The 18,730-nt window shown below is 38.0% G+C and overlaps 52 non-coding genes and 1 pseudogene across 52 annotated transcripts; all 53 read left to right on the forward strand.

The window, feature by feature from the left end:
- The first annotated feature begins 93 nt into the window (after nt 1-93).
- On the forward strand, nt 94-212 carry LOC144570588 (5S ribosomal RNA). Its single transcript, XR_013516849.1, has one exon. It is a non-coding gene; the product is annotated as a 5S ribosomal RNA (ribosomal RNA).
- Nucleotides 213-451: 239 nt separating this feature from the next.
- Nucleotides 452-555, forward strand: LOC144570790 (5S ribosomal RNA; annotated as a pseudogene).
- A 239-nt stretch (nt 556-794) lies between these two features.
- Nucleotides 795-913, forward strand: LOC144570662 (5S ribosomal RNA). The gene has a single exon (XR_013516920.1). It is a non-coding gene; the product is annotated as a 5S ribosomal RNA (ribosomal RNA).
- A 224-nt stretch (nt 914-1,137) lies between these two features.
- Nucleotides 1,138-1,256, forward strand: LOC144569965 (5S ribosomal RNA). The gene has a single exon (XR_013516239.1). It is a non-coding gene; the product is annotated as a 5S ribosomal RNA (ribosomal RNA).
- Nucleotides 1,257-1,495: 239 nt separating this feature from the next.
- On the forward strand, nt 1,496-1,614 carry LOC144569966 (5S ribosomal RNA). Its single transcript, XR_013516240.1, has one exon. It is a non-coding gene; the product is annotated as a 5S ribosomal RNA (ribosomal RNA).
- A 239-nt stretch (nt 1,615-1,853) lies between these two features.
- On the forward strand, nt 1,854-1,972 carry LOC144569967 (5S ribosomal RNA). The gene has a single exon (XR_013516241.1). It is a non-coding gene; the product is annotated as a 5S ribosomal RNA (ribosomal RNA).
- A 239-nt stretch (nt 1,973-2,211) lies between these two features.
- LOC144569968 (5S ribosomal RNA) lies at nt 2,212-2,330 on the forward strand. Its single transcript, XR_013516242.1, has one exon. It is a non-coding gene; the product is annotated as a 5S ribosomal RNA (ribosomal RNA).
- Nucleotides 2,331-2,569: 239 nt separating this feature from the next.
- LOC144569970 (5S ribosomal RNA) lies at nt 2,570-2,688 on the forward strand. Its single transcript, XR_013516245.1, has one exon. It is a non-coding gene; the product is annotated as a 5S ribosomal RNA (ribosomal RNA).
- Nucleotides 2,689-2,927: 239 nt separating this feature from the next.
- LOC144569971 (5S ribosomal RNA) lies at nt 2,928-3,046 on the forward strand. The gene has a single exon (XR_013516246.1). It is a non-coding gene; the product is annotated as a 5S ribosomal RNA (ribosomal RNA).
- A 239-nt stretch (nt 3,047-3,285) lies between these two features.
- LOC144569972 (5S ribosomal RNA) lies at nt 3,286-3,404 on the forward strand. The gene has a single exon (XR_013516247.1). It is a non-coding gene; the product is annotated as a 5S ribosomal RNA (ribosomal RNA).
- A 239-nt stretch (nt 3,405-3,643) lies between these two features.
- Nucleotides 3,644-3,762, forward strand: LOC144569973 (5S ribosomal RNA). The gene has a single exon (XR_013516248.1). It is a non-coding gene; the product is annotated as a 5S ribosomal RNA (ribosomal RNA).
- Nucleotides 3,763-4,001: 239 nt separating this feature from the next.
- On the forward strand, nt 4,002-4,120 carry LOC144569974 (5S ribosomal RNA). The gene has a single exon (XR_013516249.1). It is a non-coding gene; the product is annotated as a 5S ribosomal RNA (ribosomal RNA).
- A 239-nt stretch (nt 4,121-4,359) lies between these two features.
- Nucleotides 4,360-4,478, forward strand: LOC144569975 (5S ribosomal RNA). Its single transcript, XR_013516250.1, has one exon. It is a non-coding gene; the product is annotated as a 5S ribosomal RNA (ribosomal RNA).
- A 239-nt stretch (nt 4,479-4,717) lies between these two features.
- On the forward strand, nt 4,718-4,836 carry LOC144569976 (5S ribosomal RNA). Its single transcript, XR_013516251.1, has one exon. It is a non-coding gene; the product is annotated as a 5S ribosomal RNA (ribosomal RNA).
- A 239-nt stretch (nt 4,837-5,075) lies between these two features.
- Nucleotides 5,076-5,194, forward strand: LOC144569977 (5S ribosomal RNA). The gene has a single exon (XR_013516252.1). It is a non-coding gene; the product is annotated as a 5S ribosomal RNA (ribosomal RNA).
- Nucleotides 5,195-5,433: 239 nt separating this feature from the next.
- On the forward strand, nt 5,434-5,552 carry LOC144569978 (5S ribosomal RNA). The gene has a single exon (XR_013516253.1). It is a non-coding gene; the product is annotated as a 5S ribosomal RNA (ribosomal RNA).
- Nucleotides 5,553-5,791: 239 nt separating this feature from the next.
- LOC144569979 (5S ribosomal RNA) lies at nt 5,792-5,910 on the forward strand. The gene has a single exon (XR_013516254.1). It is a non-coding gene; the product is annotated as a 5S ribosomal RNA (ribosomal RNA).
- A 239-nt stretch (nt 5,911-6,149) lies between these two features.
- On the forward strand, nt 6,150-6,268 carry LOC144569981 (5S ribosomal RNA). Its single transcript, XR_013516256.1, has one exon. It is a non-coding gene; the product is annotated as a 5S ribosomal RNA (ribosomal RNA).
- Nucleotides 6,269-6,507: 239 nt separating this feature from the next.
- LOC144569982 (5S ribosomal RNA) lies at nt 6,508-6,626 on the forward strand. Its single transcript, XR_013516257.1, has one exon. It is a non-coding gene; the product is annotated as a 5S ribosomal RNA (ribosomal RNA).
- A 239-nt stretch (nt 6,627-6,865) lies between these two features.
- On the forward strand, nt 6,866-6,984 carry LOC144569983 (5S ribosomal RNA). Its single transcript, XR_013516258.1, has one exon. It is a non-coding gene; the product is annotated as a 5S ribosomal RNA (ribosomal RNA).
- A 239-nt stretch (nt 6,985-7,223) lies between these two features.
- Nucleotides 7,224-7,342, forward strand: LOC144569984 (5S ribosomal RNA). Its single transcript, XR_013516259.1, has one exon. It is a non-coding gene; the product is annotated as a 5S ribosomal RNA (ribosomal RNA).
- Nucleotides 7,343-7,581: 239 nt separating this feature from the next.
- On the forward strand, nt 7,582-7,700 carry LOC144569985 (5S ribosomal RNA). Its single transcript, XR_013516260.1, has one exon. It is a non-coding gene; the product is annotated as a 5S ribosomal RNA (ribosomal RNA).
- Nucleotides 7,701-7,939: 239 nt separating this feature from the next.
- Nucleotides 7,940-8,058, forward strand: LOC144569986 (5S ribosomal RNA). The gene has a single exon (XR_013516261.1). It is a non-coding gene; the product is annotated as a 5S ribosomal RNA (ribosomal RNA).
- Nucleotides 8,059-8,297: 239 nt separating this feature from the next.
- LOC144569987 (5S ribosomal RNA) lies at nt 8,298-8,416 on the forward strand. Its single transcript, XR_013516262.1, has one exon. It is a non-coding gene; the product is annotated as a 5S ribosomal RNA (ribosomal RNA).
- A 244-nt stretch (nt 8,417-8,660) lies between these two features.
- LOC144569988 (5S ribosomal RNA) lies at nt 8,661-8,779 on the forward strand. The gene has a single exon (XR_013516263.1). It is a non-coding gene; the product is annotated as a 5S ribosomal RNA (ribosomal RNA).
- Nucleotides 8,780-9,018: 239 nt separating this feature from the next.
- On the forward strand, nt 9,019-9,137 carry LOC144569989 (5S ribosomal RNA). The gene has a single exon (XR_013516264.1). It is a non-coding gene; the product is annotated as a 5S ribosomal RNA (ribosomal RNA).
- A 239-nt stretch (nt 9,138-9,376) lies between these two features.
- On the forward strand, nt 9,377-9,495 carry LOC144570684 (5S ribosomal RNA). The gene has a single exon (XR_013516941.1). It is a non-coding gene; the product is annotated as a 5S ribosomal RNA (ribosomal RNA).
- A 239-nt stretch (nt 9,496-9,734) lies between these two features.
- LOC144569990 (5S ribosomal RNA) lies at nt 9,735-9,853 on the forward strand. The gene has a single exon (XR_013516265.1). It is a non-coding gene; the product is annotated as a 5S ribosomal RNA (ribosomal RNA).
- Nucleotides 9,854-10,092: 239 nt separating this feature from the next.
- Nucleotides 10,093-10,211, forward strand: LOC144570738 (5S ribosomal RNA). The gene has a single exon (XR_013516992.1). It is a non-coding gene; the product is annotated as a 5S ribosomal RNA (ribosomal RNA).
- A 239-nt stretch (nt 10,212-10,450) lies between these two features.
- LOC144569992 (5S ribosomal RNA) lies at nt 10,451-10,569 on the forward strand. Its single transcript, XR_013516267.1, has one exon. It is a non-coding gene; the product is annotated as a 5S ribosomal RNA (ribosomal RNA).
- A 239-nt stretch (nt 10,570-10,808) lies between these two features.
- On the forward strand, nt 10,809-10,927 carry LOC144569993 (5S ribosomal RNA). Its single transcript, XR_013516268.1, has one exon. It is a non-coding gene; the product is annotated as a 5S ribosomal RNA (ribosomal RNA).
- A 239-nt stretch (nt 10,928-11,166) lies between these two features.
- On the forward strand, nt 11,167-11,285 carry LOC144570558 (5S ribosomal RNA). The gene has a single exon (XR_013516820.1). It is a non-coding gene; the product is annotated as a 5S ribosomal RNA (ribosomal RNA).
- A 239-nt stretch (nt 11,286-11,524) lies between these two features.
- LOC144569994 (5S ribosomal RNA) lies at nt 11,525-11,643 on the forward strand. Its single transcript, XR_013516269.1, has one exon. It is a non-coding gene; the product is annotated as a 5S ribosomal RNA (ribosomal RNA).
- A 239-nt stretch (nt 11,644-11,882) lies between these two features.
- LOC144569995 (5S ribosomal RNA) lies at nt 11,883-12,001 on the forward strand. The gene has a single exon (XR_013516270.1). It is a non-coding gene; the product is annotated as a 5S ribosomal RNA (ribosomal RNA).
- Nucleotides 12,002-12,225: 224 nt separating this feature from the next.
- LOC144569996 (5S ribosomal RNA) lies at nt 12,226-12,344 on the forward strand. The gene has a single exon (XR_013516271.1). It is a non-coding gene; the product is annotated as a 5S ribosomal RNA (ribosomal RNA).
- Nucleotides 12,345-12,583: 239 nt separating this feature from the next.
- Nucleotides 12,584-12,702, forward strand: LOC144570559 (5S ribosomal RNA). The gene has a single exon (XR_013516821.1). It is a non-coding gene; the product is annotated as a 5S ribosomal RNA (ribosomal RNA).
- A 239-nt stretch (nt 12,703-12,941) lies between these two features.
- Nucleotides 12,942-13,060, forward strand: LOC144569997 (5S ribosomal RNA). The gene has a single exon (XR_013516272.1). It is a non-coding gene; the product is annotated as a 5S ribosomal RNA (ribosomal RNA).
- Nucleotides 13,061-13,299: 239 nt separating this feature from the next.
- Nucleotides 13,300-13,418, forward strand: LOC144569998 (5S ribosomal RNA). Its single transcript, XR_013516273.1, has one exon. It is a non-coding gene; the product is annotated as a 5S ribosomal RNA (ribosomal RNA).
- Nucleotides 13,419-13,642: 224 nt separating this feature from the next.
- On the forward strand, nt 13,643-13,761 carry LOC144569999 (5S ribosomal RNA). The gene has a single exon (XR_013516274.1). It is a non-coding gene; the product is annotated as a 5S ribosomal RNA (ribosomal RNA).
- A 224-nt stretch (nt 13,762-13,985) lies between these two features.
- Nucleotides 13,986-14,104, forward strand: LOC144570000 (5S ribosomal RNA). The gene has a single exon (XR_013516275.1). It is a non-coding gene; the product is annotated as a 5S ribosomal RNA (ribosomal RNA).
- Nucleotides 14,105-14,328: 224 nt separating this feature from the next.
- On the forward strand, nt 14,329-14,447 carry LOC144570001 (5S ribosomal RNA). Its single transcript, XR_013516276.1, has one exon. It is a non-coding gene; the product is annotated as a 5S ribosomal RNA (ribosomal RNA).
- Nucleotides 14,448-14,671: 224 nt separating this feature from the next.
- LOC144570417 (5S ribosomal RNA) lies at nt 14,672-14,790 on the forward strand. The gene has a single exon (XR_013516683.1). It is a non-coding gene; the product is annotated as a 5S ribosomal RNA (ribosomal RNA).
- Nucleotides 14,791-15,014: 224 nt separating this feature from the next.
- On the forward strand, nt 15,015-15,133 carry LOC144570003 (5S ribosomal RNA). Its single transcript, XR_013516278.1, has one exon. It is a non-coding gene; the product is annotated as a 5S ribosomal RNA (ribosomal RNA).
- Nucleotides 15,134-15,372: 239 nt separating this feature from the next.
- On the forward strand, nt 15,373-15,491 carry LOC144570004 (5S ribosomal RNA). The gene has a single exon (XR_013516279.1). It is a non-coding gene; the product is annotated as a 5S ribosomal RNA (ribosomal RNA).
- A 239-nt stretch (nt 15,492-15,730) lies between these two features.
- LOC144570441 (5S ribosomal RNA) lies at nt 15,731-15,849 on the forward strand. Its single transcript, XR_013516706.1, has one exon. It is a non-coding gene; the product is annotated as a 5S ribosomal RNA (ribosomal RNA).
- Nucleotides 15,850-16,088: 239 nt separating this feature from the next.
- Nucleotides 16,089-16,207, forward strand: LOC144570005 (5S ribosomal RNA). Its single transcript, XR_013516280.1, has one exon. It is a non-coding gene; the product is annotated as a 5S ribosomal RNA (ribosomal RNA).
- A 239-nt stretch (nt 16,208-16,446) lies between these two features.
- LOC144570721 (5S ribosomal RNA) lies at nt 16,447-16,565 on the forward strand. Its single transcript, XR_013516976.1, has one exon. It is a non-coding gene; the product is annotated as a 5S ribosomal RNA (ribosomal RNA).
- A 224-nt stretch (nt 16,566-16,789) lies between these two features.
- On the forward strand, nt 16,790-16,908 carry LOC144570006 (5S ribosomal RNA). Its single transcript, XR_013516281.1, has one exon. It is a non-coding gene; the product is annotated as a 5S ribosomal RNA (ribosomal RNA).
- Nucleotides 16,909-17,147: 239 nt separating this feature from the next.
- LOC144570007 (5S ribosomal RNA) lies at nt 17,148-17,266 on the forward strand. Its single transcript, XR_013516282.1, has one exon. It is a non-coding gene; the product is annotated as a 5S ribosomal RNA (ribosomal RNA).
- Nucleotides 17,267-17,505: 239 nt separating this feature from the next.
- On the forward strand, nt 17,506-17,624 carry LOC144570442 (5S ribosomal RNA). Its single transcript, XR_013516707.1, has one exon. It is a non-coding gene; the product is annotated as a 5S ribosomal RNA (ribosomal RNA).
- A 239-nt stretch (nt 17,625-17,863) lies between these two features.
- Nucleotides 17,864-17,982, forward strand: LOC144570008 (5S ribosomal RNA). The gene has a single exon (XR_013516283.1). It is a non-coding gene; the product is annotated as a 5S ribosomal RNA (ribosomal RNA).
- Nucleotides 17,983-18,221: 239 nt separating this feature from the next.
- Nucleotides 18,222-18,340, forward strand: LOC144570722 (5S ribosomal RNA). Its single transcript, XR_013516977.1, has one exon. It is a non-coding gene; the product is annotated as a 5S ribosomal RNA (ribosomal RNA).
- A 239-nt stretch (nt 18,341-18,579) lies between these two features.
- LOC144570009 (5S ribosomal RNA) lies at nt 18,580-18,698 on the forward strand. Its single transcript, XR_013516284.1, has one exon. It is a non-coding gene; the product is annotated as a 5S ribosomal RNA (ribosomal RNA).
- Nucleotides 18,699-18,730: the final 32 nt, after the last annotated feature.

Here is an 18,730-nt window from a genome sequence, read left to right on the forward strand (position 1 = left end):
ATTAGTTAGATAATTTTTGATGAAATTAAATCGGTTTTTAAATTAAAATAGTCGTTATTTGCGTTTAAGTAGAGGTTTGAGTCATTCTATAACGGATGCGATCATACCAGCACTAAAGCACCGGATCCCATCGGAACTCCGCAGTTAAGCGTGCTTGGGCAGGAGTAGTATTAGGATGGGTGACCTCCTGGGAAGTCCCTGTGTTGCATTCCTTTTTATTTTATTTTATTTTATTTTTTGTTGCCGCGCGTCGCACCCGCAAATGGCGTAATTCTGTATATGAGCGCACGAGGCGGTTGTCTCGGAGTTTTATCGAATTATGGAATTTTAACTTGTAAATTAAATTAAATTAAATTAAATTAGTTAGATAATTTTTGATGAAATTAAATCGGTTTTTAAATTAAAATAGTCGTTATTTGCGTTTAAGTAGAGGTTTGAGTCATTCTATAACGGATGCGATCATACCAGCACTAAAGCACCGGATCCCATCGGAACTCCGCAGTTAAGCGTGCTTGGGCATGGGTGACCTCCTGGGAAGTCCGTGTGTTGCATTCCTTTTTATTTTATTTTATTTTATTTTTTGTTGCCGCGCGTCGCACCCGCAAATGGCGTAATTCTGTATATGAGCGCACGAGGCGGTTGTCTCGGAGTTTTATCGAATTATGGAATTTTAACTTGTAAATTAAATTAAAATAAATTAAATTAGTTAGATAATTTTTGATGAAATTAAATCGGTTTTTAAATTAAAATAGTCGTTATTTGCGTTTAAGTAGAGGTTTGAGTCATTCTATAACGGATGCGATCATACCAGCACTAAAGCACCGGATCCCATCGGAACTCCGCAGTTAAGCGTGCTTGGCCAGGAGTAGTACTAGGATGGGTGACCTCCTGGGAAGTCCCTGTGTTGCATTCCTTTTTATTTTTTGTTGCCGCGCGTCGCACCCGCAAATGGCGTAATTCTGTATATGAGCGCACGAGGCGGTTGTCTCGGAGTTTTATCGAATTATGGAATTTTAACTTATAAATTAAATTAAATTAAATTAAATTAGTTAGATAATTTTTGATGAAATTAAATCGGTTTTTAAATTAAAATAGTCGTTATTTGCGTTTAAGTATAGGTTTGAGTCATTCTATAACGGATGCGATCATACCAGCACTAAAGCACCGGATCCCATCGGAACTCCGCAGTTAAGCGTGCTTGGGCAGGAGTAGTACTAGGATGGGTGACCTCCTGGGAAGTCCCTGTGTTGCATTCCTTTTTATTTTATTTTATTTTATTTTTTGTTGCCGCGCGTCGCACCCGCAAATGGCGTAATTCTGTATATGAGCGCACGAGGCGGTTGTCTCGGAGTTTTATCGAATTATGGAATTTTAACTTGTAAATTAAATTAAATTAAATTAAATTAGTTAGATAATTTTTGATGAAATTAAATCGGTTTTTAAATTAAAATAGTCGTTATTTGCGTTTAAGTAGAGGTTTGAGTCATTCTATAACGGATGCGATCATACCAGCACTAAAGCACCGGATCCCATCGGAACTCCGCAGTTAAGCGTGCTTGGGCAGGAGTAGTACTAGGATGGGTGACCTCCTGGGAAGTCCCTGTGTTGCATTCCTTTTTATTTTATTTTATTTTATTTTTTGTTGTCGCGCGTCGCACCCGCAAATGGCGTAATTCTGTATATGAGCGCACGAGGCGGTTGTCTCGGAGTTTTATCGAATTATGGAATTTTAACTTGTAAATTAAATTAAATTAAATTAAATTAGTTAGATAATTTTTGATGAAATTAAATCGGTTTTTAAATTAAAATAGTCGTTATTTGCGTTTAAGTAGAGGTTTGAGTCCTTCTATGACGGATGCGATCATACCAGCACTAAAGCACCGGATCCCATCGGAACTCCGCAGTTAAGCGTGCTTGGGCAGGAGTAGTACTAGGATGGGTGACCTCCTGGGAAGTCCCTGTGTTGCATTCCTTTTTATTTTATTTTATTTTATTTTTTGTTGCCGCGCGTCGCACCCGCAAATGGCGTAATTCTGTATATGAGCGCACGAGGCGGTTGTCTCGGAGTTTTATCGAATTATGGAATTTTAACTTGTAAGTTAAATTAAATTAAATTAAATTAGTTAGATAATTTTTGATGAAATTAAATCGGTTTTTAAATTAAAATAGTCGTTATTTGCGTTTAAGTAGAGGTTTGAGTCATTCTATAACGGATGCGATCATACCAGCACTAAAGCACCGGATCCCATCGGAACTCCGCAGTTAAGCGTGCTTGGGCAGGAGTAGTACTAGGATGGGTGACCTCCTGGGAAGTCCCTGTGTTGCATTCCTTTTTATTTTATTTTATTTTATTTTTTGTTGCCGCGCGTCGCACCCGCAAATGGCGTAATTCTGTATATGAGCGCACGAGGCGGTTGTCTCGGAGTTTTATCGAATTATGGAATTTTAACTTGTAAATTAAATTAAATTAAATTAAATTAGTTAGATAATTTTTGATGAAATTAAATCGGTTTTTAAATTAAAATAGTCGTTATTTGCGTTTAAGTAGAGGTTTGAGTCATTCTATAACGGATGCGATCATACCAGCACTAAAGCACCGGATCCCATCGGAACTCCGCAGTTAAGCGTGCTTGGGCAGGAGTAGTACTAGGATGGGTGACCTCCTGGGAAGTCCCTGTGTTGCATTCCTTTTTATTTTATTTTATTTTATTTTTTGTTGCCGCGCGTCGCACCCGCAAATGGCGTAATTCTGTATATGAGCGCACGAGGCGGTTGTCTCAGAGTTTTATCGAATTATGGAATTTTAACTTGTAAATTAAATTAAACTAAATTAAATTAGTTAGATAATTTTTGATGAAATTAAATCGGTTTTTAAATTAAAATAGTCGTTATTTGCGTTTAAGTAGAGGTTTGAGTCATTCTATAACGGATGCGATCATACCAGCACTAAAGCACCGGATCCCATCGGAACTCCGCAGTTAAGCGTGCTTGGGCAGGAGTAGTACTAGGATGGGTGACCTCCTGGGAAGTCCCTGTGTTGCATTCCTTTTTATTTTATTTTATTTTATTTTTTGTTGTCGCGCGTCGCACCCGCAAATGGCGTAATTCTGTATATGAGCGCACGAGGCGGTTGTCTCGGAGTTTTATCGAATTATGGAATTTTAACTTGTAAATTAAATTAAATTAAATTAAATTAGTTAGATAATTTTTGATGAAATTAAATCGGTTTTTAAATTAAAATAGTCGTTATTTGCGTTTAAGTAGAGGTTTGAGTCCTTCTATGACGGATGCGATCATACCAGCACTAAAGCACCGGATCCCATCGGAACTCCGCAGTTAAGCGTGCTTGGGCAGGAGTAGTACTAGGATGGGTGACCTCCTGGGAAGTCCCTGTGTTGCATTCCTTTTTATTTTATTTTATTTTATTTTTTGTTGCCGCGCGTCGCACCCGCAAATGGCGTAATTCTGTATATGAGCGCACGAGGCGGTTGTCTCGGAGTTTTATCGAATTATGGAATTTTAACTTGTAAGTTAAATTAAATTAAATTAAATTAGTTAGATAATTTTTGATGAAATTAAATCGGTTTTTAAATTAAAATAGTCGTTATTTGCGTTTAAGTAGAGGTTTGAGTCATTCTATAACGGATGCGATCATACCAGCACTAAAGCACCGGATCCCATCGGAACTCCGCAGTTAAGCGTGCTTGGGCAGGAGTAGTACTAGGATGGGTGACCTCCTGGGAAGTCCCTGTGTTGCATTCCTTTTTATTTTATTTTATTTTATTTTTTGTTGCCGCGCGTCGCACCCGCAAATGGCGTAATTCTGTATATGAGCGCACGAGGCGGTTGTCTCGGAGTTTTATCGAATTATGGAATTTTAACTTGTAAATTAAATTAAATTAAATTAAATTAGTTAGATAATTTTTGATGAAATTAAATCGGTTTTTAAATTAAAATAGTCGTTATTTGCGTTTAAGTAGAGGTTTGAGTCATTCTATAACGGATGCGATCATACCAGCACTAAAGCACCGGATCCCATCGGAACTCCGCAGTTAAGCGTGCTTGGGCAGGAGTAGTACTAGGATGGGTGACCTCCTGGGAAGTCCCTGTGTTGCATTCCTTTTTATTTTATTTTATTTTATTTTTTGTTGCCGCGCGTCGCACCCGCAAATGGCGTAATTCTGTATATGAGCGCACGAGGCGGTTGTCTCGGAGTTTTATCGAATTATGGAATTTTAACTTGTAAATTAAATTAAATTAAATTAAATTAGTTAGATAATTTTTGATGAAATTAAATCGGTTTTTAAATTAAAATAGTCGTTATTTGCGTTTAAGTAGAGGTTTGAGTCATTCTATAACGGATGCGATCATACCAGCACTAAAGCACCGGATCCCATCGGAACTCCGCAGTTAAGCGTGCTTGGGCAGGAGTAGTACTAGGATGGGTGACCTCCTGGGAAGTCCCTGTGTTGCATTCCTTTTTATTTTATTTTATTTTATTTTTTGTTGCCGCGCGTCGCACCCGCAAATGGCGTAATTCTGTATATGAGCGCACGAGGCGGTTGTCTCGGAGTTTTATCGAATTATGGAATTTTAACTTGTAAGTTAAATTAAATTAAATTAAATTAGTTAGATAATTTTTGATGAAATTAAATCGGTTTTTAAATTAAAATAGTCGTTATTTGCGTTTAAGTAGAGGTTTGAGTCATTCTATAACGGATGCGATCATACCAGCACTAAAGCACCGGATCCCATCGGAACTCCGCAGTTAAGCGTGCTTGGGCAGGAGTAGTACTAGGATGGGTGACCTCCTGGGAAGTCCCTGTGTTGCATTCCTTTTTATTTTATTGTATTTTATTTTTTGTTGCCGCGCGTCGCACCCGCAAATGGCGTAATTCTGTATATGAGCGCACGAGGCGGTTGTCTCGGAGTTTTATCGAATTATGGAATTTTAACTTGTAAATTAAATTAAATTAAATTAAATTAGTTAGATAATTTTTGATGAAATTAAATCGGTTTTTAAATTAAAATAGTCGTTATTTGCGTTTAAGTAGAGGTTTGAGTCATTCTATAACGGATGCGATCATACCAGCACTAAAGCACCGGATCCCATCGGAACTCCGCAGTTAAGCGTGCTTGGGCAGGAGTAGTACTAGGATGGGTGACCTCCTGGGAAGTCCCTGTGTTGCATTCCTTTTTATTTTATTTTATTTTATTTTTTGTTGCCGCGCGTCGCACCCGCAAATGGCGTAATTCTGTATATGAGCGCACGAGGCGGTTGTCTCGGAGTTTTATCGAATTATGGAATTTTAACTTGTAAATTAAATTAAATTAAATTAAATTAGTTAGATAATTTTTGATGAAATTAAATCGGTTTTTAAATTAAAATAGTCGTTATTTGCGTTTAAGTAGAGGTTTGAGTCATTCTATAACGGATGCGATCATACCAGCACTAAAGCACCGGATCCCATCGGAACTCCGCAGTTAAGCGTGCTTGGGCAGGAGTAGTACTAGGATGGGTGACCTCCTGGGAAGTCCCTGTGTTGCATTCCTTTTTATTTTATTTTATTTTATTTTTTGTTGCCGCGCGTCGCACCCGCAAATGGCGTAATTCTGTATATGAGCGCACGAGGCGGTTGTCTCGGAGTTTTATCGAATTATGGAATTTTAACTTGTAAGTTAAATTAAATTAAATTAAATTAGTTAGATAATTTTTGATGAAATTAAATCGGTTTTTAAATTAAAATAGTCGTTATTTGCGTTTAAGTAGAGGTTTGAGTCATTCTATAACGGATGCGATCATACCAGCACTAAAGCACCGGATCCCATCGGAACTCCGCAGTTAAGCGTGCTTGGGCAGGAGTAGTACTAGGATGGGTGACCTCCTGGGAAGTCCCTGTGTTGCATTCCTTTTTATTTTATTGTATTTTATTTTTTGTTGCCGCGCGTCGCACCCGCAAATGGCGTAATTCTGTATATGAGCGCACGAGGCGGTTGTCTCGGAGTTTTATCGAATTATGGAATTTTAACTTGTAAATTAAATTAAATTAAATTAAATTAGTTAGATAATTTTTGATGAAATTAAATCGGTTTTTAAATTAAAATAGTCGTTATTTGCGTTTAAGTAGAGGTTTGAGTCATTCTATAACGGATGCGATCATACCAGCACTAAAGCACCGGATCCCATCGGAACTCCGCAGTTAAGCGTGCTTGGGCAGGAGTAGTACTAGGATGGGTGACCTCCTGGGAAGTCCCTGTGTTGCATTCCTTTTTATTTTATTTTATTTTATTTTTTGTTGCCGCGCGTCGCACCCGCAAATGGCGTAATTCTGTATATGAGCGCACGAGGCGGTTGTCTCGGAGTTTTATCGAATTATGGAATTTTAACTTGTAAATTAAATTAAATTAAATTAAATTAGTTAGATAATTTTTGATGAAATTAAATCGGTTTTTAAATTAAAATAGTCGTTATTTGCGTTTAAGTAGAGGTTTGAGTCATTCTATAACGGATGCGATCATACCAGCACTAAAGCACCGGATCCCATCGGAACTCCGCAGTTAAGCGTGCTTGGGCAGGAGTAGTACTAGGATGGGTGACCTCCTGGGAAGTCCCTGTGTTGCATTCCTTTTTATTTTATTTTATTTTATTTTTTGTTGCCGCGCGTCGCACCCGCAAATGGCGTAATTCTGTATATGAGCGCACGAGGCGGTTGTCTCGGAGTTTTATCGAATTATGGAATTTTAACTTGTAAATTAAATTAAATTAAATTAAATTAGTTAGATAATTTTTGATGAAATTAAATCGGTTTTTAAATTAAAATAGTCGTTATTTGCGTTTAAGTAGAGGTTTGAGTCATTCTATAACGGATGCGATCATACCAGCACTAAAGCACCGGATCCCATCGGAACTCCGCAGTTAAGCGTGCTTGGGCAGGAGTAGTACTAGGATGGGTGACCTCCTGGGAAGTCCCTGTGTTGCATTCCTTTTTATTTTATTTTATTTTATTTTTTGTTGCCGCGCGTCGCACCCGCAAATGGCGTAATTCTGTATATGAGCGCACGAGGCGGTTGTCTCGGAGTTTTATCGAATTATGGAATTTTAACTTGTAAATTAAATTAAATTAAATTAAATTAGTTAGATAATTTTTGATGAAATTAAATCGGTTTTTAAATTAAAATAGTCGTCATTTGCGTTTAAGTAGAGGTTTGAGTCATTCTATAACGGATGCGATCATACCAGCACTAAAGCACCGGATCCCATCGGAACTCCGCAGTTAAGCGTGCTTGGGCAGGAGTAGTACTAGGATGGGTGACCTCCTGGGAAGTCCCTGTGTTGCATTCCTTTTTATTTTATTTTATTTTATTTTTTGTTGCCGCGCGTCGCACCCGCAAATGGCGTAATTCTGTATATGAGCGCACGAGGCGGTTGTCTCGGAGTTTTATCGAATTATGGAATTTTAACTTGTAAATTAAATTAAATTAAATTAAATTAGTTAGATAATTTTTGATGAAATTAAATCGGTTTTTAAATTAAAATAGTCGTTATTTGCGTTTAAGTAGAGGTTTGAGTCATTCTATAACGGATGCGATCATACCAGCACTAAAGCACCGGATCCCATCGGAACTCCGCAGTTAAGCGTGCTTGGGCAGGAGTAGTACTAGGATGGGTGACCTCCTGGGAAGTCCCTGTGTTGCATTCCTTTTTATTTTATTTTATTTTATTTTTTGTTGCCGCGCGTCGCACCCGCAAATGGCGTAATTCTGTATATGAGCGCACGAGGCGGTTGTCTCGGAGTTTTATCGAATTATGGAATTTTAACTTGTAAATTAAATTAAATTAAATTAAATTAGTTAGATAATTTTTGATGAAATTAAATCGGTTTTTAAATTAAAATAGTCGTTATTTGCGTTTAAGTAGAGGTTTGAGTCATTCTATAACGGATGCGATCATACCAGCACTAAAGCACCGGATCCCATCGGAACTCCGCAGTTAAGCGTGCTTGGGCAGGAGTAGTACTAGGATGGGTGACCTCCTGGGAAGTCCCTGTGTTGCATTCCTTTTTATTTTATTTTATTTTATTTTTTGTTGCCGCGCGTCGCACCCGCAAATGGCGTAATTCTGTATATGAGCGCACGAGGCGGTTGTCTCGGAGTTTTATCGAATTATGGAATTTTAACTTGTAAATTAAATTAAATTAAATTAAATTAGTTAGATAATTTTTGATGAAATTAAATCGGTTTTTAAATTAAAATAGTCGTTATTTGCGTTTAAGTAGAGGTTTGAGTCATTCTATAACGGATGCGATCATACCAGCACTAAAGCACCGGATCCCATCGGAACTCCGCAGTTAAGCGTGCTTGGGCAGGAGTAGTACTAGGATGGGTGACCTCCTGGGAAGTCCCTGTGTTGCATTCCTTTTTATTTTATTTTATTTTATTTTTTGTTGCCGCGCGTCGCACCCGCAAATGGCGTAATTCTGTATATGAGCGCACGAGGCGGTTGTCTCGGAGTTTTATCGAATTATGGAATTTTAACTTGTAAATTAAATTAAATTAAATTAAATTAAATTAGTTAGATAATTTTTGATGAAATTAAATCGGTTTTTAAATTAAAATAGTCGTCATTTGCGTTTAAGTAGAGGTTTGAGTCATTCTATAACGGATGCGATCATACCAGCACTAAAGCACCGGATCCCATCGGAACTCCGCAGTTAAGCGTGCTTGGGCAGGAGTAGTACTAGGATGGGTGACCTCCTGGGAAGTCCCTGTGTTGCATTCCTTTTTATTTTATTTTATTTTATTTTTTGTTGCCGCGCGTCGCACCCGCAAATGGCGTAATTCTGTATATGAGCGCACGAGGCGGTTGTCTCGGAGTTTTATCGAATTATGGAATTTTAACTTGTAAATTAAATTAAATTAAATTAAATTAGTTAGATAATTTTTGATGAAATTAAATCGGTTTTTAAATTAAAATAGTCGTCATTTGCGTTTAAGTAGAGGTTTGAGTCATTCTATAACGGATGCGATCATACCAGCACTAAAGCACCGGATCCCATCGGAACTCCGCAGTTAAGCGTGCTTGGGCAGGAGTAGTACTAGGATGGGTGACCTCCTGGGAAGTCCCTGTGTTGCATTCCTTTTTATTTTATTTTATTTTATTTTTTGTTGCCGCGCGTCGCACCCGCAAATGGCGTAATTCTGTATATGAGCGCACGAGGCGGTTGTCTCGGAGTTTTATCGAATTATGGAATTTTAACTTGTAAATTAAATTAAATTAAATTAAATTAGTTAGATAATTTTTGATGAAATTAAATCGGTTTTTAAATTAAAATAGTCGTTATTTGCGTTTAAGTAGAGGTTTGAGTCATTCTATAACGGATGCGATCATACCAGCACTAAAGCACCGGATCCCATCGGAACTCCGCAGTTAAGCGTGCTTTGGCAGGAGTAGTACTAGGATGGGTGACCTCCTGGGAAGTCCCTGTGTTGCATTCCTTTTTATTTTATTTTATTTTATTTTTTGTTGCCGCGCGTCGCACCCGCAAATGGCGTAATTCTGTATATGAGCGCACGAGGCGGTTGTCTCGGAGTTTTATCGAATTATGGAATTTTAACTTGTAAATTAAATTAAATTAAATTAAATTAGTTAGATAATTTTTGATGAAATTAAATCGGTTTTTAAATTAAAATAGTCGTTATTTGCGTTTAAGTAGAGGTTTGAGTCATTCTATAACGGATGCGATCATACCAGCACTAAAGCACCGGATCCCATCGGAACTCCGCAGTTAAGCGTGCTTGGGCAGGAGTAGTACTAGGATGGGTGACCTCCTGGGAAGTCCCTGTGTTGCATTCCTTTTTATTTTATTTTATTTTATTTTTTGTTGCCGCGCGTCGCACCCGCAAATGGCGTAATTCTGTATATGAGCGCACGAGGCGGTTGTCTCGGAGTTTTATCGAATTATGGAATTTTAACTTGTAAGTTAAATTAAATTAAATTAAATTAGTTAGATAATTTTTGATGAAATTAAATCGGTTTTTAAATTAAAATAGTCGTTATTTGCGTTTAAGTAGAGGTTTGAGTCATTCTATAACGGATGCGATCATACCAGCACTAAAGCACCGGATCCCATCGGAACTCCGCAGTTAAGCATGCTTGGGCAGGAGTAGTACTAGGATGGTTGACCTCCTGGGAAGTCCCTGTGTTGCATTCCTTTTTATTTTATTTTATTTTATTTTTTGTTGCCGCGCGTCGCACCCGCAAATGGCGTAATTCTGTATATGAGCGCACGAGGCGGTTGTCTCGGAGTTTTATCGAATTATGGAATTTTAACTTGTAAATTAAATTAAATTAAATTAAATTAGTTAGATAATTTTTGATGAAATTAAATCGGTTTTTAAATTAAAATAGTCGTTATTTGCGTTTAAGTAGAGGTTTGAGTCATTCTATAACGGATGCGATCATACCAGCACTAAAGCACCGGATCCCATCGGAACTCCGCAGTTAAGCGTGCTTGGGCAGGAGTAGTACTAGGATGGGTGACCTCCTGGGAAGTCCCTGTGTTGCATTCCTTTTTATTTTATTTTATTTTATTTTTTGTTGCCGCGCGTCGCACCCGCAAATGGCGTAATTCTGTATATGAGCGCACGAGGCGGTTGTCTCGGAGTTTTATCGAATTATGGAATTTTAATTTGTAAATTAAATTAAATTAAATTAAATTAGTTAGATAATTTTTGATGAAATTAAATCGGTTTTTAAATTAAAATAGTCGTTATTTGCGTTTAAGTAGAGGTTTGAGTCATTCTATAACGGATGCGATCATACCAGCACTAAAGCACCGGATCCCATCGGAACTCCGCAGTTAAGCGTGCTTGGGCAGGAGTAGTACTAGGATGGGTGACCTCCTGGGAAGTCCCTGTGTTGCATTCCTTTTTATTTTATTTTATTTTATTTTTTGTTGCCGCGCGTCGCACCCGCAAATGGCGTAATTCTGTATATGAGCGCACGAGGCGGTTGTCTCGGAGTTTTATCGAATTATGGAATTTTAACTTGTAAATTAAATTAAATTAAATTAAATTAGTTAGATAATTTTTGATGAAATTAAATCGGTTTTTAAATTAAGATAGTCGTTATTTGCGTTTAAGTAGAGGTTTGAGTCATTCTATAACGGATGCGATCATACCAGCACTAAAGCACCGGATCCCATCGGAACTCCGCAGTTAAGCGTGCTTGGGCAGGAGTAGTACTAGGAAGGGTGACCTCCTGGGAAGTCCCTGTGTTGCATTCCTTTTTATTTTATTTTATTTTATTTTTTGTTGCCGCGCGTCGCACCCGCAAATGGCGTAATTCTGTATATGAGCGCACGAGGCGGTTGTCTCGGAGTTTTATCGAATTATGGAATTTTAACTTGTAAATTAAATTAAATTAAATTAAATTAGTTAGATAATTTTTGATGAAATTAAATCGGTTTTTAAATTAAAATAGTCGTCATTTGCGTTTAAGTAGAGGTTTGAGTCATTCTATAAGGGATGCGATCATACCAGCACTAAAGCACCGGATCCCATCGGAACTCCGCAGTTAAGCGTGCTTGGGCAGGAGTAGTACTAGGATGGGTGACCTCCTGGGAAGTCCCTGTGTTGCATTCCTTTTTATTTTATTTTATTTTATTTTTTGTTGCCGCGCGTCGCACCCGCAAATGGCGTAATTCTGTATATGAGCGCACGAGGCGGTTGTCTCGGAGTTTTATCGAATTATGGAATTTTAACTTGTAAATTAAATTAAATTAAATTAAATTAGTTAGATAATTTTTGATGAAATTAAATCGGTTTTTAAATTAAAAAAGTCGTTATTTGCGTTTAAGTAGAGGTTTGAGTCATTCTATAACGGATGCGATCATACCAGCACTAAAGCACCGGATCCCATCGGAACTCCGCAGTTAAGCGTGCTTGGGCAGGAGTAGTACTAGGATGGGTGACCTCCTGGGAAGTCCCTGTGTTGCATTCCTTTTTATTTTATTTTATTTTATTTTTTGTTGCCGCGCGTCGCACCCGCAAATGGCGTAATTCTGTATATGAGCGCACGAGGCGGTTGTCTCGGAGTTTTATCGAATTATGGAATTTTAACTTGTAAATTAAATTAGTTAGATAATTTTTGATGAAATTAAATCGGTTTTTAAATTAAAAAAGTCGTTATTTGCGTTTAAGTAGAGGTTTGAGTCATTCTATAACGGATGCGATCATACCAGCACTAAAGCACCGGATCCCATCGGAACTCCGCAGTTAAGCGTGCTTGGGCAGGAGTAGTACTAGGATGGGTGACCTCCTGGGAAGTCCCTGTGTTGCATTCCTTTTTATTTTATTTTATTTTATTTTTTGTTGCCGCGCGTCGCACCCGCAAATGGCGTAATTCTGTATATGAGCGCACGAGGCGGTTGTCTCGGAGTTTTATCGAATTATGGAATTTTAACTTGTAAATTAAATTAAATTAAATTAAATTAGTTAGATAATTTTTGATGAAATTAAATCGGTTTTTAAATTAAGATAGTCGTTATTTGCGTTTAAGTAGAGGTTTGAGTCATTCTATAACGGATGCGATCATACCAGCACTAAAGCACCGGATCCCATCGGAACTCCGCAGTTAAGCGTGCTTGGGCAGGAGTAGTACTAGGAAGGGTGACCTCCTGGGAAGTCCCTGTGTTGCATTCCTTTTTATTTTATTTTATTTTATTTTTTGTTGCCGCGCGTCGCACCCGCAAATGGCGTAATTCTGTATATGAGCGCACGAGGCGGTTGTCTCGGAGTTTTATCGAATTATGGAATTTTAACTTGTAAATTAAATTAAATTAAATTAAATTAGTTAGATAATTTTTGATGAAATTAAATCGGTTTTTAAATTAAAATAGTCGTCATTTGCGTTTAAGTAGAGGTTTGAGTCATTCTATAAGGGATGCGATCATACCAGCACTAAAGCACCGGATCCCATCGGAACTCCGCAGTTAAGCGTGCTTGGGCAGGAGTAGTACTAGGATGGGTGACCTCCTGGGAAGTCCCTGTGTTGCATTCCTTTTTATTTTATTTTATTTTATTTTTTGTTGCCGCGCGTCGCACCCGCAAATGGCGTAATTCTGTATATGAGCGCACGAGGCGGTTGTCTCGGAGTTTTATCGAATTATGGAATTTTAACTTGTAAATTAAATTAAATTAAATTAAATTAGTTAGATAATTTTTGATGAAATTAAATCGGTTTTTAAATTAAAAAAGTCGTTATTTGCGTTTAAGTAGAGGTTTGAGTCATTCTATAACGGATGCGATCATACCAGCACTAAAGCACCGGATCCCATCGGAACTCCGCAGTTAAGCGTGCTTGGGCAGGAGTAGTACTAGGATGGGTGACCTCCTGGGAAGTCCCTGTGTTGCATTCCTTTTTATTTTATTTTATTTTATTTTTTGTTGCCGCGCGTCGCACCCGCAAATGGCGTAATTCTGTATATGAGCGCACGAGGCGGTTGTCTCGGAGTTTTATCGAATTATGGAATTTTAACTTGTAAATTAAATTAGTTAGATAATTTTTGATGAAATTAAATCGGTTTTTAAATTAAAAAAGTCGTTATTTGCGTTTAAGTAGAGGTTTGAGTCATTCTATAACGGATGCGATCATACCAGCACTAAAGCACCGGATCCCATCGGAACTCCGCAGTTAAGCGTGCTTGGGCAGGAGTAGTACTAGGATGGGTGACCTCCTGGGAAGTCCCTGTGTTGCATTCCTTTTTATTTTATTTTATTTTATTTTTTGTTGCCGCGCGTCGCACCCGCAAATGGCGTAATTCTGTATATGAGCGCACGAGGCGGTTGTCTCGGAGTTTTATCGAATTATGGAATTTTAACTTGTAAATTAAATTAGTTAGATAATTTTTGATGAAATTAAATCGGTTTTTAAATTAAAATAGTCGTTATTTGCGTTTAAGTAGAGGTTTGAGTCATTCTATAACGGATGCGATCATACCAGCACTAAAGCACCGGATCCCATCGGAACTCCGCAGTTAAGCGTGCTTGGGCAGGAGTAGTACTAGGATGGGTGACCTCCTGGGAAGTCCCTGTGTTGCATTCCTTTTTATTTTATTTTATTTTATTTTTTGTTGCCGCGCGTCGCACCCGCAAATGGCGTAATTCTGTATATGAGCGCTCGAGGCGGTTGTCTCGGAGTTTTATCGAATTATGGAATTTTAACTTGTAAATTAAATTAGTTAGATAATTTTTGATGAAATTAAATCGGTTTTTAAATTAAAATAGTCGTTATTTGCGTTTAAGTAGAGGTTTGAGTCATTCTATAACGGATGCGATCATACCAGCACTAAAGCACCGGATCCCATCGGAACTCCGCAGTTAAGCGTGCTTGGGCAGGAGTAGTACTAGGATGGGTGACCTCCTGGGAAGTCCCTGTGTTGCATTCCTTTTTATTTTATTTTATTTTATTTTTTGCTGCCGCGCGTCGCACCCGCAAATGGCGTAATTCTGTATATGAGCGCACGAGGCGGTTGTCTCGGAGTTTTATCGAATTATGGAATTTTAACTTGTAAATTAAATTAGTTAGATAATTTTTGATGAAATTAAATCAGTTTTTAAATTAAAAAAGTCGTTATTTGCGTTTAAGTAGAGGTTTGAGTCATTCTATAACGGATGCGATCATACCAGCACTTAAGCACCGGATCCCATCGGAACTCCGCAGTTAAGCGTGCTTGGGCAGGAGTAGTACTAGGATGGGTGACCTCCTGGGAAGTCCCTGTGTTGCATTCCTTTTTATTTTATTTTATTTTATTTTTTGTTGCCGCGCGTCGCACCCGCAAATGGCGTAATTCTGTATATGAGCGCACGAGGCGGTTGTCTCGGAGTTTTATCGAATTATGGAATTTTAACTTGTAAATTAAATTAGTTAGATAATTTTTGATGAAATTAAATCGGTTTTTAAATTAAAATAGTCGTTATTTGCGTTTAAGTAGAGGTTTGAGTCATTCTATAACGGATGCGATCATACCAGCACTAAAGCACCGGATCCCATCGGAACTCCGCAGTTAAGCGTGCTTGGGCAGGAGTAGTACTAGGATGGGTGACCTCCTGGGAAGTCCCTGTGTTGCATTCCTTTTTATTTTATTTTATTTTATTTTTTGTTGCCGCGCGTCGCACCCGCAAATGGCGTAATTCTGTATATGAGCGCACGAGGCGGTTGTCTCGGAGTTTTATCGAATTATGGAATTTTAACTTGTAAATTAAATTAAATTAAATTAAATTAGTTACATAATTTTTGATGAAATTAAATCGGTTTTTAAATTAAAATAGTCGTTATTTGCGTTTAAGTAGAGGTTTGAGTCATTCTATAACGGATGCGATCATACCAGCACTAAAGCACCGGATCCCATCGGAACTCCGCAGTTAAGCGTGCTTGGGCAGGAGTAGTACTAGGATGGGTGACCTCCTGGGAAGTCCCTGTGTTGCATTCCTTTTTATTTTATTTTATTTTATTTTTTGTTGCCGCGCGTCGCACCCGCAAATGGCGTAATTCTGTATATGAGCGCACGAGGCGGTTGTCTCGGAGTTTTATCGAATTATGGAATTTTAACTTGTAAATTAAATTAAATTAAATTAAATTAGTTAGATAATTTTTGATGAAATTAAATCGGTTTTTAAATTAAAATAGTCGTTATTTGCGTTTAAGTAGAGGTTTGAGTCATTCTATAACGGATGCGATCATACCAGCACTAAAGCACCGGATCCCATCGGAACTCCGCAGTTAAACGTGCTTGGGCAGGAGTAGTACTAGGATGGGTGACCTCCTGGGAAGTCCCTGTGTTGCATTCCTTTTTATTTTATTTTATTTTTTTTTTTGTTGCCGCGCGTCGCACCCGCAAATGGCGTAATTCTGTATATGAGCGCACGAGGCGGTTGTCTCGGAGTTTTATCGAATTATGGAATTTTAACTTGTAAGTTAAATTAAATTAAATTAAATTAGTTAGATAATTTTTGATGAAATTAAATCGGTTTTTAAATTAAAATAGTCGTTATTTGCGTTTAAGTAGAGGTTTGAGTCATTCTATAACGGATGCGATCATACCAGCACTAAAGCACCGGATCCCATCGGAACTCCGCAGTTAAGCGTGCTTGGGCAGGAGTAGTACTAGGATGGGTGACCTCCTGGGAAGTCCCTGTGTTGCATTCCTTTTTATTTTATTTTATTTTATTTTTTGTTGCCGCGCGTCGCACCCGCAAATGGCGTAATTCTGTATATGAGCGCACGAGGCGGTTGTCTCAGAGTTTTATCGAATTATGGAATTTTAACTTGTAAATTAAATTAAACTAAATTAAATTAGTTAGATAATTTTTGATGAAATTAAATCGGTTTTTAAATTAAAATAGTCGTTATTTGCGTTTAAGTAGAGGTTTGAGTCATTCTATAACGGATGCGATCATACCAGCACTAAAGCACCGGATCCCATCGGAACTACGCAGTTAAGCGTGCTTGGGCAGGAGTAGTACTAGGATGGGTGACCTCCTGGGAAGTCCCTGTGTTGCATTCCTTTTTATTTTATTTTATTTTATTTTTTGTTGCCGCGCGTCGCACCCGCAAATGGCGTAATTCTGTATATGAGCGCACGAGGCGGTTGTCTCGGAGTTTTATCGAATTATGGAATTTTAACTTGTAAATTAAATTAGTTAGATAATTTTTGATGAAATTAAATCGGTTTTTAAATTAAAATAGTCGTTATTTGCGTTTAAGTAGAGGTTTGAGTCATTCTATAACGGATGCGATCATACCAGCACTAAAGCACCGGATCCCATCGGAACTCCGCAGTTAAGCGTGCTTGGGCAGGAGTAGTACTAGGATGGGTGACCTCCTGGGAAGTCCCTGTGTTGCATTCCTTTTTATTTTATTTTATTTTATTTTTTGTTGCCGCGCGTCGCACCCGCAAATGGCGTAATTCTGTATATGAGCGCACGAGGCGGTTGTCTCGGAGTTTTATCGAATTATGGAATTTTAACTTGTAAATTAAATTAAATTAAATTAAATTAGTTACATAATTTTTGATGAAATTAAATCGGTTTTTAAATTAAAATAGTCGTTATTTGCGTTTAAGTAGAGGTTTGAGTCATTCTATAACGGATGCGATCATACCAGCACTAAAGCACCGGATCCCATCGGAACTCCGCAGTTAAGCGTGCTTGGGCAGGAGTAGTACTAGGATGGGTGACCTCCTGGGAAGTCCCTGTGTTGCATTCCTTTTTATTTTATTTTATTTTATTTTTTGTTGCCGCGCGTCGCACCCGCAAATGGCGTAATTCTGTATATGAGCGCACGAGGCGGTTGTCTCGGAGTTTTATCGAATTATGGAATTTTAACTTGTAAATTAAATTAAATTAAATTAAATTAGTTAGATAATTTTTGATGAAATTAAATCGGTTTTTAAATTAAAATAGTCGTTATTTGCGTTTAAGTAGAGGTTTGAGTCATTCTATAACGGATGCGATCATACCAGCACTAAAGCACCGGATCCCATCGGAACTCCGCAGTTAAACGTGCTTGGGCAGGAGTAGTACTAGGATGGGTGACCTCCTGGGAAGTCCCTGTGTTGCATTCCTTTTTATTTTATTTTATTTTTTTTTTTGTTGCCGCGCGTCGCACCCGCAAATGGCGTAATTCTGTATATGAGCGCACGAGGCGGTTGTCTCGGAGTTTTATCGAATTATGGAATTTTAACTTGTAAGTTAAATTAAATTAAATTAAATTAGTTAGATAATTTTTGATGAAATTAAATCGGTTTTTAAATTAAAATAGTCGTTATTTGCGTTTAAGTAGAGGTTTGAGTCATTCTATAACGGATGCGATCATACCAGCACTAAAGCACCGGATCCCATCGGAACTCCGCAGTTAAGCGTGCTTGGGCAGGAGTAGTACTAGGATGGGTGACCTCCTGGGAAGTCCCTGTGTTGCATTCCTTTTTATTTTATTTTATTTTATTTTTTGTTGCCGCGCGTCGCACCCGCAAATGGCGTAATTCTGTATATGAGCGCACGAGGCGGTTGTCTCAGAGTTTTATCGAATTATGGAATTTTAACTTGTAAATTAAATTAAACTAAATTAAATTAGTTAGATAATTTTTGATGAAATTAAATCGGTTTTTAAATTAAAATAGTCGTTATTTGCGTTTAAGTAGAGGTTTGAGTCATTCTATAACGGATGCGATCATACCAGCACTAAAGCACCGGATCCCATCGGAACTACGCAGTTAAGCGTGCTTGGGCAGGAGTAGTACTAGGATGGGTGACCTCCTGGGAAGTCCCTGTGTTGCATTCCTTTTTATTTTATTTTATTTTATTTTTTGTTGCCGCGCGTCGCACCCGCAAATGGCGTAATTCTGTATATGAGCGCACGAGGCGGTTGTCTCGGAGTTTTATCGAATTATGGAATTTTAACTTGTAAATTAAATTAAATTAAATTAAATTAGTTAGATAATTTTTGATTAAATTAAATCGGTTTTTAAATTAAAATAGTCGTTATTTGCGTTTAAGTAGAGGTTTGAGTCATTCTATAACGGATGCGATCATACCAGCACTAAAGCACCGGATCCCATCGGAACTCCGCAGTTAAGCGTGCTTGGGCAGGAGTAGTACTAGGATGGGTGACCTCCTGGGAAGTCCCTGTGTTGCATTCCTTTTTATTTTATTTTATTTTATTTTTTGTTGC

This window comes from Carex rostrata, chromosome 18, assembly GCF_964058835.1.
Source record: "Carex rostrata chromosome 18, lpCarRost1.2, whole genome shotgun sequence".
In the NCBI taxonomy this organism is placed as follows: domain Eukaryota; kingdom Viridiplantae; phylum Streptophyta; class Magnoliopsida; order Poales; family Cyperaceae; genus Carex; species Carex rostrata.